General features: G+C 43.0%; 1 long non-coding RNA gene across 1 annotated transcript in view; it reads left to right on the top strand.

The window, feature by feature from the left end:
• Positions 1 to 14,296, top strand: part of LOC124723173 — a 530,296-nt gene that overhangs the window by 416,099 nt on the left and 99,901 nt on the right. The gene's annotated exons all lie outside the window — the stretch shown is intronic.

Here is a 14,296-nt window from a genome sequence, read left to right as displayed (position 1 = left end):
AAATCATCATGTACATGTCTACAAGGTACACACTTTAAAGATTCTGACGCTTCAAGTCTAAGAGGCCGTGCCGCCTATTTTAAGAGAGATATTGGTAATGAGAGAAAATGCTGGCTGTATTCGTGAAACTCACCACTCACTTAACATGGCTTTTCATGCGTCACCTTAGGTCACCTTTGGATCGTTGTAGTTTCCATACTGTGGTTCGCGTAAACAAGAAGCTCTCAGGGGCTTAATTGAGGAATTCTCTGGGCCTACACAGAAGTTTTCGGGGTGCATCACAAGTTTGTCACATTTTTGCAAGAGTCGAGAACTTTCATTTTGTTAGAGGACATACGTAGCTACACAATGGTCAAATGATACTTCAGTTAAGGAACTGGTCCGTCCTTCACATGGACTTTATTTTTCATATTTCACTATCCTGTTCACAGATATATTGCTCTTCATCTCAGTGCCCACGCCACGCCACAACTACAACTCTCAAATAGAAAGATTCTTAATAAAGAAGTCGCCGAAATAGGTGTTCTTCAGTGATAACTGGACGCTGTACAATCAGTTGCCAACATTTAGACAAAGACAGCGTCCAGGATTGGATGACGTATATCGCTAATGTGATCTACCACAAGGTTATGTATATATAGGAAAACACCAGAAGAGCACGGAAGTAAAAAAAAAAAAAAAGGTTCAAATGGCTCTGAACACTATGGGACTTAACTTCTAAGGTCATCAATCCCCTAGAACTTAGAACTACTTAAACCTAACTAAGCTAAGGACATCACACACATCCATGCCCGAGGCAGGAATCGAACCTGCGGCCGTAACGTTCACGCGGTTCCAGACTGTAGCACCTAAACCCCACGGACACCCCGGCCGGCTCACGGAAGTCAATTTGTCCTCTAGCGAAACGAAATTTTTCCCTCTATAATGGGGTACTGATGTACAGCACTGCATAGGCTCAAGTTCCGACCACTGGGAAAGAACGTGTAAGTATTTCGGTTAGTGTTGGAAGGGAATCTACGGAAAAAAAGAAAATAGGTAGTGGTCACGGATAATTGTTCCACTCCTCTGACAAGAGTATAGAAGAGAACTACACTCCTGGAAATGGAAAAAAGAACACATTGACACCGGTGTGTCAGACCCACCATACTTGCTCCGGACACTGCGAGAGGGCTGTACAAGCAATGATCACACGCACGGCACAGCGGACACACCAGGAACCGCGGTGTTGGCCGTCGAATGGCGCTAGCTGCGCAGCATTTGTGCACCGCCGCCGTCAGTGTCAGCCAGTTTGCCGTGGCATACGGAGCTCCATCGCAGTCTTTAACACTGGTAGCATGCCGCGACAGCGTGGACGTGAACCGTATGTGCAGTTGACGGACTTTGAGCGAGGGCGTATAGAGGGCATGCGGGAGGCCGGGTGGACGTACCGCCGAATTGCTCAACACGTGGGGCGTGAGGTCTCCACAGTACATCGATGTTGTCGCCAGTGGTCGGCGGAAGGTGCACGTGCCCGTCGACCTGGGACCGGACCGCAGCGACGCACGGATGCACGCCAAGACCGTAGGATCCTACGCAGTGCCGTAGGGGACCGCACCGCCACTTCCCAGCAAATTAGGGACACTGTTGCTCCTGGGGTATCGGCGAGGACCATTCGCAACCGTCTCCATGAAGCTGGGCTACGGTCCCGCACACCGTTAGGCCGTCTTCCGCTCACGCCCCAACATCGTGCAGCCCGCCTCCAGTGGTGTCGCGACAGGCGTGAATGGAGGGACGAATGGAGACGTGTCGTCTTCAGCGATGAGAGTCGCTTCTGCCTTGGTGCCAATGATGGTCGTATGCGTGTTTGGCGCCGTGCAGGTGAGCGCCACAATCAGGACTGCATACGACCGAGGCACACAGGGCCAACACCCGGCATCATGTTGTGGGGAGCGATCTCCTACACTGGCCGTACACCACTGGTGATCGTCGAGGGGACACTGAATAGTGCACGGTACATCCAAACCGTCATCGAACCCATCGTTCTACCATTCCTAGACCGGCAAGGGAACTTGCTGTTCCAACAGGACAATGCACGTCCGCATGTATTCCGTGCAACCCAATGTGCTCTAGAAGGTGTAAGTCAACTACCCTGGCCAGCAAGATCTCCGGATCTGTCCCCCATTGAGCATGTTTGGGACTGGATGAAGCGTCGTCTCACGCGGTCTGCACGTCCAGCACGAACGCTGGTCCAACTGAGGCGCCAGGTGGAAATGGCATGGCAAGCCGTTCCACAGGACTACATCCAGCATCTCTACGATCGTCTCCATGGGAGAATAGCAGCCTGCATTGCTGCGAAAGGTGGATATACACTGTACTAGTGCCGACATTGAGCATGCTCTGTTGCCTGTGTCTATGTGCCTGTGGTTCTGTCAGTGTGATCATGTGATGTATCTGACCCCAGGAATGTGTCAATAAAGTTTCCCCTTCCTGGGACAATGAATTCACGGTGTTCTTATTTCAATTTCCAGGAGTGTATAAGCATTTCTGGAAGTAGGACTGAAAGAACAGTAACTGCAATACTATCGTGTTGAAAAGAAGCAAGGAAAGGAATGAAGAAAGTCAAACTCGTAGCTCTTCGTCTTCTCTCGGTACAGAGAAGATCTAAAAGATTCCAGCGCAAACAAAAGCCGTACAGTATTTCAAAGGTGCGTCTTCCCATCGTCTAATGCTGACACCACAATAAATGCTTTGCCTTAACTCACTGGCGGGTAAACATGAACGCAGTGGGTCAGTTAAGTTTTTAGTGCTGCACAAGGCACTTGCCCTACTCCTGACCCCGACCTGAGTTCCCGACTCAGTGTTCGCGTTGTGATTGTGACCCGATTAACGTGTAAGAGAACTGAGTCGTCCCATAAGGCAAACTGCTTCTCTAAGTCCACCAAAGGTGGATCCTATACCTTAGTAGGATTAGTGCCTGAATCCGTATGTCGATACATAATTCTGGAGCGATTCCCGATTGAACAAGCCTAGTCAAGGAAATGACCATGAGTTGGTAGAATAAGAACATTCATCAGCCTAAAGCATTGTAAAGAAACCATGGAAAGCCCGAATCACGATTTTCGAACAGGGATTTGAGCACCACTCCTCCCACGCAGTAGCTCAGTGTCTTGCCCACGGTGCACCGTCATTACGCGTAAGAAGAAGTCCCTGAGGTGCCCTGTAAAAGATGTGAGCCGGATCTTGTTTGTCATTTAATTCCGCTGATGCAGAATGAGTTTTTCGATAAACACGGCAACTCAGGAGACCTTTATGATTCAAGTACAATCATGAAAGACTGTTGAGCAATCTCTACTAAGAAACCTACTAACCAATCGTCATAGTTGTTCTAATTCGTTTTTGTTGTATACGTTTCTCAGTTACGTATATAATATTTTCATACTTGATCATATTAGAAAACGCTCTGTGGATTGAGATCATGTAAGGTAGAAATGAAATGAAACGTCGTGTGGCGATGGCCTCTCGGCGGTTACTCTTGATCGCCTGGTGCAAGTCTTTTGAGGAGACGCCACTCCGGTGACCTGGACGTCGATGAGGATGAAATGAGGATGATGAAGACAACACCAACATCCAGTCCCTGAGTAGAGAGAATCTCCAACCCAGCCGGTAATCTAAGCTCTCCCCCGCATGATGTTAAGCTACTTCAAACGGGAGGTTGTTATTGCTTGGTTTCCAAATATGCGTTTTTCAAACATAATGAATACTTACTTATTTATTATTTATTTATTGTTCCGTGGGACCAAATTAAGGACAAGTCTCCATAGTCATGGAACGAGTCAATACATGAAATTATAACACGATAGTAGAAACAGATAAAATGAAATATAAAAAACATATTCTGGCTACAAGTCGTAAGTTTAAATAAAGAAAATCAACAATGTAACACTGGAATTTGCTTAATTTTTTAGCTCTTCCAGGAGCTCCTCGACAGAATCGAAGGAGTGAGCCATGAGGTAACTCTTCAGTTTAGACTTAAAAGAGTTTGGGCTACTGCTAAGATTTTTGAGTTCTTGTGGTATCTTATTGAAAATGGATGCAGCAGAATACTGCACTCCTTTCTGCACAAGAGTCAAGGAAGTGCATTCCACATGCAGATTTGATTTCTGCCTAGTATTAACTGAGTGAAAGCTCCTAACTCATGGGAATAGGCTAATATTGCTAACAAAAAACGAAATTAAAGAAAATATATACTGTGAGGGCAATGTCAGAATTCCCAGACTATTGAATAGCGGTCGACAAGAGGTTCTCTAACTTACACCACATATAGCACGAATAGCCCGTTTTTGAGCCAAAAATACCCTTTTTGAATCAGAAGAATTACCCCAAAAAATAATACCATACGACATAAGCGTACGAAAATATGCGAAGTAGACTACTTTTCGTGTTGAACTGTCACTTATTTCAGGTACTGTTCTAATGGTAAATAAAGCAGCATTTAGTTTGTGAACAAGATCCTGGACGTGGGCTTTCCACAACAGCTTACTATCCATCCGAACGCCTAGGAACTTGAACTGTTCCGTCTCGCTTATAATATGCCCATTCTGTCTGATCAAAATATCGGTTCTTGTTGAATAGTGGGTTAGAAACTGTAAAAACTGAGTCTTACTGTGATTTAGCATCAAATTATTTTCCACAAGCCACGAACTTATTTCATGAACTACATTATTTGATACTGTTTCATTATTACACACAAGATCCTTCAGTACCAAGCTCGTGTCATCAGCAAACAGAAATATTTTTGAATCACCTGTAATACTAGAAGGCATATCATTTATATAAATAAGACACAGCAGTGGCCCCAGCACCGTCCCTTGGGGAACGCCCCACTTAACAGTGCCCCATTGGGACTGAACATCGCTACCACTCTCAATATTGTTATATAAGAACGTTGCCATATGACTGCCATCAACTAACCTATTTTTGTTTTTAGGCAAAATAGACTGTGAGGCAAAATGTGAATACTAATGCATTATGAGTGTGGTATAGCATGCCTAAAAGAAAACTCACAAGAGTATTTTATCGAAGAATTTAAGATATTTTTGAAAGAAGATTATAGGAAAGAAGCCAATTTGGCTTTAGTATAAGTAGGGGCTCTTGAGAAGCAGTTTTAATACTGCTATTACTAACACAGGAAAAGTTTTAAGGAAAACAGGGCTTTGGAGAAGGCTTTTGATAATGTGGAATGGAATAAAATGTTCTCTGACTGCCAAATCAAACATCTGTCAGACGTCTAAATTTCCAAACTGTTATAGTATTAAGCGATATATTACGCCACCTTCAGGTCCCCTGACTGACCTGTAGGAAGATTCCAACCTCGATTCCGGTCAAAATAGCGACCAGCTTCAAGGACTGGTATCTGTAGATTTTTGAGACGGCGATCACTTCAAACATCACCTACCGACCATTCGGTACTGAACAGCAGAGGTCCCGAACCTTCTCTCAAAAGAGTGACATAGAGAGACAAGTTGCTTTATATTCTCACGCAGTGCGGTATCAAATGTTCAGATGTTACCGTATTCGTAATTTGCGAATACGAAAATGTTCAAATGTGTGTGAAATATTATGGGACTTAACTGCTAAGGTCATCAGTCCCTAAGCTTACACACTACTTAACCTAAATTATCCTAAGGACAAACACACACACCCATGCCCGAGGCAGGACTCGAACCTCCGCCGAGAAGTGCGGTATTTATATGTTGAGTAGATAATAAAGCATGTAAACGACTATCTCCATGTGAAAGTTGTTTAGCACGAACAGCAGATTAGAATAACATGGGTTGCTGATAACATAGCAATAGTCGTCGAAAGTAAACAGTAGCTGAATCCTGTGCTTAATGACATGGAATGAATGCTAATTTTACTTGTAGTATACGTAAAAATATAAATCAAACACCGATAATTGTGTGTGCAGCAGGTACATTCACTGGATAGCTGAATGTTAAGCTTAGGTAAGAGACATCGGACGAAATTTGTCATCCCTGAAGTAGAATGGTTGAGAAGAGAGAAAGAGATTATAGACTTGCACGGGTCAAAATCGTTTTCTACAAATATAAAAATTTACTGAGATCTAACAATACGATCCTTGAAATATTATTGAAAAGCCAGGTATGGAACACAACCATGATTGGCGCGGATCATGAAAAATGGGTTGGAGAGAAACGATTGTAAAGCTCTCAGATGTCGTGTTTCATGACAGTCAAGTACACCAGAAGGATTGATTAAGGAATGAAAATGACAAGTGACCCAAAAAAACTGCATGACAAGGAACATAACGAATCGAAACGAGAGACTGGTTGGGGGCATATTAAGACAAGAGTCGTTTCTGAAAGCTGTAGCTGAAGTGAAAGTGCGAAGAAAGAATGACAGGGGCAGGCCTACATACCAGTATCTGAAATAGACTTGTGATGGTACGGGATGCAACAGCTATGTTGAAGTTAAGATGTGACAAGCGACAGAAATGAAGGCTTCTGCATCAAAAAAATTTTTGGGTTGATAACCGAAACTGCAGTAATAGAGTGGAAGAACGGACCTCAGAAAACGAAAATTGAAAGTGCAATAATTTTAATGCTAATTTATGAACATAATGATTTAGAAAATGGGTGATGGAAGGAACGAAGGTCAGTGTTTAATGTTGATGACGAGATCAATGAAAATAGAACAAATGTTCGGAGTGGACGACGGTGACGGAAATCATCTGTTTCGTCTGAAAAGGCACAGTCCCGGCATTGGTTTTGAAGGATTTGTGGAATCCACAGAAAAACAAAATGTGGTTGGTCGGAGGTGTTATTTGAATCCAGCACCTCCCAAGTGCGAGCCCATTGGTGGCGGAATTATTTAGGTCAACCTCGTTGAATATACAGTAATGTCCCAATATTCTTCGCAAATGATTTGAAAATAAATCTTCCATAATACATTCAAATGTCGCATACACTACCCCATCTTGGCTTGTGCCACAGAAATTATTCTACTTCTACCTTACTCCTATTTAACTATTGTCCTGAAAGTCGAAAACTTAACGAAATAAAGTTTTTAGTGAAAGTGAAGTTGTTTGCTTGTATCATCGCAACTCGCAACTTTTCTCACTGCGCAAGAAGCGTTATCAAAAATTCTTTTCATTTACAGCTGTCGCTAGGAGAGCAACAAAGATGCATCAGAAAACAAGATTCGCTTCTAAAAACGCGTCATACAAAGTTTGAAGAGATGTCTGTAGACATGCCATAAGGAATAAAATTGATCTTTTGTCAAAGATTTATTTAACTGATAGTTTTCCTTAAATTTCTGACGCATTGTTTTGGAATACTGACATGTGACGTCACTTTTATACATTCCTTACTTATTCTTTCGCTTTACCGCTTTGATGCTTAACAAGTAGCCTGATCTCTGTGAGATGGGCGACGTTTGGATGAGAACCTTCCTTGGGAGATACGGTACAAAACCACTGAGTTCGTAATTGGAGCCAGGCTACTCATCCAAATGACTGTGGAAACAGAAAGTAAAGAAACCTGCGGATAAAAATACAACACATGTCCAGAGTTGAATGATTGGCAAAAAATGACGTCACCTGACAATATCGTTTAAGAAGTATATAGGAAACTCGTTACATCGTTTTAAACAGAATGCAGCAATCGAGTTTCTGCCACCAGAAAATGTTGCTCCAACGAGCATCCACCGACAGCTGAAATCTGTTCATGATAATCAATGTCCTGGAGTGAGAGTGAGGACTGTATTGCGTTTGTTCTAAGGACGTTAAAGTGGCAATATTAAACGTGGTGACTCCTTGACAAAACGTGGCACAATCTTTCTAAGCAGTTGTCGGTTTCAACAGAAACTGATAAATGGCGCATCATACCAATTAGTCTCCTTGGGTTACCTACATGCTTACCTCAGAAAAGCAAGCTTACAGACACAACACTTTTCAAAACTGTTTTTAGGACACACGCGTTGAAGGTTCTCTTCGCATCATTCCTGCAGATGTAACGCGTGAACACCATTAAGAAAGAGTCAAAATCGCAGAAAAAAAATTCTGAAACCGTTCTCTTCTACTCGAAGAAATACGGCACCAATTTATTGGCATGCGAATGGTGTAATTCCTACCAGTCTGATGAACTTACCATACATACTACCTACTCAACCAACCTGCCCTATTATTTCTATCCACTAAACTGAGAGATGGTTTTCGTAAACGTCACTGTGATACCAGTGATGAAATTAAATCTGAAGTGACATATAGGATCCATAGAAGCGCTCGTCTCTGGTTTCACGAAGTTAATCGCCGATGGGAGAAGTATGTTCTGACATCCGTTCACTGAACTTAAAGCGAAAAATGTTTCATTTCTGGGGATAGCTTAAGCAGATGATAAATGTTTTATTTATTCAAGTGTCTCCAACCACTCATAGGCAATACCCACACAACAGTGCCGGCCAGTGTGGCCGTGCGGTTAAAGGCGCTGCAGTCTGGAACCGCAAGACCGCTACGGTCGCAGGTTCGAATCCTGCCTCGGGCATGGATGTTTCTGATGTCCTTAGGTTAGTTAGGTTTAACTAGTTCTAAGTTCTAGGGGACTAATGACCTCAGCAGTTGAGTCCCATAGTGCTCAGAGCCATTTTGAACCACACAACAGTCACCCAGCATTCAGCCATGGTACTTCACTGCAGAAGTAGTTGGTGTTGTGATTAGGACACTGGACTGTGTAGTGTCGCCACAATCTTTTGACACTACTGAATAAAATATCAACGTTGGCTAAGTTTGCGCAAGTGGCCTTGGAGTGGGCCAGACGAGAAACGGTCAAATATAGTTATTTGAATGCGTGGTGAGGATTCGTTCGAGAAGACAGACACCATGCAGATCCCACAGCTGTGAAACACTATATGTAAATTGAAGGGGGATGACTGCCATCAGCTTCAGCGGTACATTATGCGGAATCAGCGGCGACCAGTGAAAATGTTTACCTGCCCCGGATTCGAGCCCGGGATCTCCTACTTACTAGGGAGGTGAGGTAACCACTGCACCATCTGGGACACAACGCTATTGCACCTGCACGGACTATCTCGGGACGCGTCACGCCCGATCCACGCTCTCACCGAGCGCCACCTATCCCCAGTCCCTGTCCATTATACTCCTGCTCGCCACTTAGAGATTCCCATAGGAGGTCGGACGTATCGGTGCATTTGAATTGAAGAAAATGGATCAGTTTCCCATCCAGGCTTATGAATAATGTGAATGCATGGTGCCTGTTCCTTCGAAAGAACAGAAACCACGAGACCCCGCAGCTGTGAAACACTATATGTAAATTGAAGGGGATTAGATTAGATTAGATTAATTATTCATTCCATAGACCCATAAAAGAGGGGATCCTCCTGGGTGTGGAACAAGTCAGATTAACACATTACAAAAATTTAATTAGAAAAACTTGAGTTTCATTCATTTTAATGATCCTCAGTCAATAAACAGTAAAATTATGTACATGAATTAAATTTAAACTTCTAATATTTACAGGTTTAATACTTACATCTGCTTTCATTAAATCCATCATTCAGACATTTGCTAGTTTCTTGGCTATTAAAACCAAATATTGTCAAAAATTAAAGTAAATTATTCATTTCAGTGATCCTCAGTTAAGAACAGTCAGATTATGTACAAGATTTAAAATTAAACTTCCACTATTTACAGTCTTAAGACTTACATCATTCACACAGTAGGTAGTTACTTGACGGTTACAACCAAGTATTGTCAAAAATTAAAGTATAATAAATTTTCATTAAAATGGTCTACTACACTTGTTGGGAAACTCACGGATGGAATAGAAGGAGTTGGCCACCAAAAATTCTTTTAAATTATGTTTAAATTGTGCCTTGTCTGAAACTAAACTCTTAATGGTTGTTGGTAACTTACTGAAAATATGCGTTGCTGAATATTGGGCTCCTTTCTAGGCAAAAGTAAGTGATTTTAAATCTTTATGCATATTGTTCTTATTCCTAGTTTTGATACTGTGTACTAAGCAGTTACTTGGAAAAAGTGATGTATTATTTACAACAAACTTCATTAAGGAAGAAATATACTTACAAGCTGTGGTTAATAGGCCCAATTCTTTGAATAGGTTTCTGCATGATGTTCTTGGATTTACACTACTCATTACTCTTATTATACGCTCCTGTACCCTAACAATTTTTTCTCTGTTTGTGGAGTTACCCCAAAATATGATACCATATGACATAATTGAGTGAAAATAAGCAAAATATCCTAGTTTTTTTATATTTATATCTCCTATGTCTGACATCATTCACATTGCAAACACACTTGTTTAGGCGCTTTAGCAGTTCGTTAGTATGTTGCTCCCAACTGATGGCTGCCATCAGCTGCAGCGGGACATTATGCTGAATCAGCGGCGACGAGCGAAAATGTCTACCGGACCGGGACTCGAACCCGGGATCTCCTGCGTATTAGGCAGGTGTGGTAATTACTGCACCATCCGGGACACAGCGTTATCGCAACTGCACGAACTATCTCGGTACGCCTCACGCCCGATCCACACTCCCATCGAGCGCCACCTATCCGCAATCCGCAGTCCCTGTCCGCAGGAGACCTGGGTTCGAATTCCGGTCCGGTTAACATTTTCGCACGTCGTTGCTGATTCGGCATAATGTCCCGCTGCAGCTGATAACAGTCATCCCCCTTCAATTTACATATAAATATAGTTACGTTAGGGACTACTTGCTCATAGAACAAGAACTGCCGCTACGACACCGGGCAGTTACCACATCAGGGGCTATGCGAGGGACCAGCGTTGTAATAACAACGATATAGCAGGAAGACAGAACTACTTCGGCGCTTGTAGCTCGATTACTTCTCGCTCACACCGTTGACGCCGTTGGGACTAAGTGACGGAAATAGATGCATTAGAAAACAAGTACACGCCAAGCCAGTATAAGTAACCCTAGTTTTTAGGTACATGTATGACATCTGACAGCTGCAAACTACGAGGGAGTTCTACACCTGCCCACAAGCTGCCATCACGAGACTTGGCCTCCAATAGCCGCAGGACTACTGCTGGCTCTGAATGCAATGCTGTGGACTCGATGCCTTCTAGCTGCTGGGACACCTCCAGGCCTACTTCCAGTCCCTGCCAGCCTCCTACCCTGGAGGGTGGCTGCTCGAGACCAGTGTTGGCTCAAATGGCTCTGACTACTATGGGACTTAACATCTATGGTCATCAGTCCCCTAGAACTTAGACCGACTTAAACCTAACTAACCTAAGGACATCACACAACACCCAGTCATCACGAGGCAGAGAAAATCCCTGACCCGCCGGGAATCGAACCCTGGCGCGGGAAGCGAGAACGCTACCGCACGACCACGAGCTGCGGACAGAGACCAGTGTCGTACAGCCACATTCTCACCTTACCCTATGCGAACACTCCACCACTGGCCACCCCTGCTTGCAAGGGTAGGCTCTACTGCTGAGAGCTTTCTTCCTGTGCAGAATCCACGGAGCGATTCTGCGACGGGCCCTGAGCTGCAAAGCTGCGTCTAGGTGGCGCACGTGCAATCACACGCACCTCACGCTAGTGTCCCTGCTGAGTCGCTGGCGTCACAGAATGCCGCAGGCCGTCTGGTTGCATCAACATTTCCGCACTCGCTGTCTTCTACAAACATCCTGGAGCGAGTTATCACCGCAAAGCGTCGCCACGATTGCTGTACTCGTAGGTTGTTCACTAATAACATGTCTGATTAATAACGAAGTTTTTTGAACAACTGTCAGTAAAAATCACGAAAACAGTCCACCGCCTCATCGAAACCAGGCCAATGTAGAGGTCATCCACCCGGAGACTTTACAACTTCTATACCGGATAATCGGGATTCAGGTCCTCGCTACGCCGTACTGAATTAGAAATTCTCTGTTTACTTAGGTCTTTTGTGGTGAATGCCGAGCTTTTTCTTAGACGAAGGTACCAGCAGTTTCCATTGTTGTTCGTTTCGTATCAGTGTCTCGTCTTGAAAGACTTCTTGCATTGGAGGGACATTTAAATCTAACTTTGCTTCCTATCTTCCTTCCCAGTTCACTGCTGCAGTGTGTGTTGTGTGTGTGTGTGTGTGTGTGTGTGTGTGTGTGTGTGTGTGCGTGAGTGAGTGTCTGCGTTCGTATTGTTTCCTTCTGTAATTCAATTATTAGACGCGGTCGTTTTTGAAAACTTGAGATCTTGTTCGATAGTCAAGTTAAGGGCCAAACAAAACAGTTTATATATTTATCAGAGTCTCTCAAAAGTCCAAGGCTGATGACCTGCAAGAGATGCCAAGTATGTAAAATATCAAACTGAGAGATGTACTCTTTCTCAGTTCGCCATGGAGATCGAAACATATCAGTGAAAAGGAATTCACGGTTTCTAATAGGGCAGAGATAGCTGACAATACCACCAAATATTTAGACGAAAATAATTTATACGGTAAATGATTTTTCCTCTATAAACATCCAACGGAGACTTACTAACAAAATATGTTTGCTGTTATTTTGGTAAAATTAATTATCAGGAAGTTGAGGTCTTCACCGTCCCCGATCAGTCAGTATCTCTGTTGAAAGCAAATGCAACCAATCTGAGCTGGCGCCCTTGTTCTTGGGAACCCCCACGCTTCTAAGCTGGTCGGCATCCGAGAGCAATTTACTAACTCAAGCGTACAAAATCGGCGAAGTGTTCTCGCGTTGTAGAAAGCGGTCGATCAAATTCTTCCGCGTGGGATGTCATTGTTCGGAAGGCACAATGTGCCATCCTGGAGAGCTTTTGCGTTAAAAAGCGATCGTACTGTCTGCCTCTGCGGCGTCACTTACGTGCACATAGGACGCCTAAAAGCTCTGCTTCAACTTCAGCACCTAACATTAAACTTATATCGCGACACAGAAACAATTCTCCCCGCAGCCAGAGAGCTGGGACGCCTGTTTATTTATACCAAAGTGCTTAAACCTATATTTAAGTTATATTAAGCTCTTAGAGAGACGGCAAAAGACTGAAGTTAACAAAGATGTAGATGACTGAATAAAATTCTCCGATGGTACGATTGCCCATAACTGAAAATTACAGGTAAACTAAAACATCTGTTATGTTTAATAAATTGAGTATTTTCATACACCCACTCCACAACAATCATAGCCGAAGACAAGACCATCGTCTCTCTAAAGAGCCAGCAGTGCGAGAGTTGTATTACATAGAACTCAACATAAATGTTTATAGTCAACTGTAATGTGTGAGAAGCATTATGTGTCTCGTTCTGTATCAAGTGATACGTTAATGTTCAGTGACAGTAATAAATACCCATGACATTCCCATAAGATTTCACACACATTTGAACATTTTTTTTACAGCAGTGAAGCTAAGAACCCAGCACCGTATCGACGAGTGTTATTTTATCCGGCACAACAGCGACCTCTCCTCTCTCTCTCTCTCTCTCTCTCTCTCTCTCTCTCTCTCTCTCTCTACTTACAAACTAATCCAAAAATTGTGAGTTTTATCAAAACACAACTATTTTACAAAAACTGTCTTCCTGTTTCTCATATGATTTTTTTTACCTAGATATGTGGTTAGATATCTGGTTTGTTGCAGCTCTGTGCTTTAGAAAACTCCTGCTACATGTCGTGAAATATAATCTTTCAGCACTTGCGTTCTTGAACTGATTTCCTGAAATGCTCAAGTTTTTCATATTTCAGTAGACCATTTGAGGGTGTAGCCGTTCTCGAAATTTACTTATGTATACCAATTCTGACAAAATCACAGATTTTGAATCCAGCTTTTCATGGATCTATAATCTTGATCTTAATGTACACAGTAGACAAAAGGCTGTTATATTCACATCCACAGATCTCATGTTAATCATTCTGTGGTTTGTGTGGTTAAATTGACAACTAGTTCTTGCACCATATCATCCCATTTGAGAGAATCCTGAGCAGTGATATGTTTAAACATCTTCTCTTTAAGATTTATCTTTAATCGCGCCACAGCTGGCATTCTCAAGGTTGACAATGATGAGTAGTGAATAATCTTATTTTTCTTCATTAGCTTTATGAAATTGGTATTGTAAAATTCTTCACCTAACTCTGTTTGTAAATTATATGTAAACTGAAGGTGGAGAGAAGGCGAAAGGAAAGGAAAGTGAAGAGATTACTGTCAGCTGCATCGGCACATTCGCGAAATCACCGGCGACGAGTGAAAATGTGTACCGAACCGGGATTCGAATACCGATTCAGCATGGTGCCGTAAAGAACAGACACCATGA

Source organism: Schistocerca piceifrons, chromosome X, assembly GCF_021461385.2.
Source record: "Schistocerca piceifrons isolate TAMUIC-IGC-003096 chromosome X, iqSchPice1.1, whole genome shotgun sequence".
Classification (NCBI taxonomy): Eukaryota; Metazoa; Arthropoda; class Insecta; order Orthoptera; family Acrididae; genus Schistocerca; species Schistocerca piceifrons.
The sequence above is the reverse complement of the archived record's forward strand: the minus strand, read 5'-3'. Positions and strand labels throughout refer to the sequence as shown.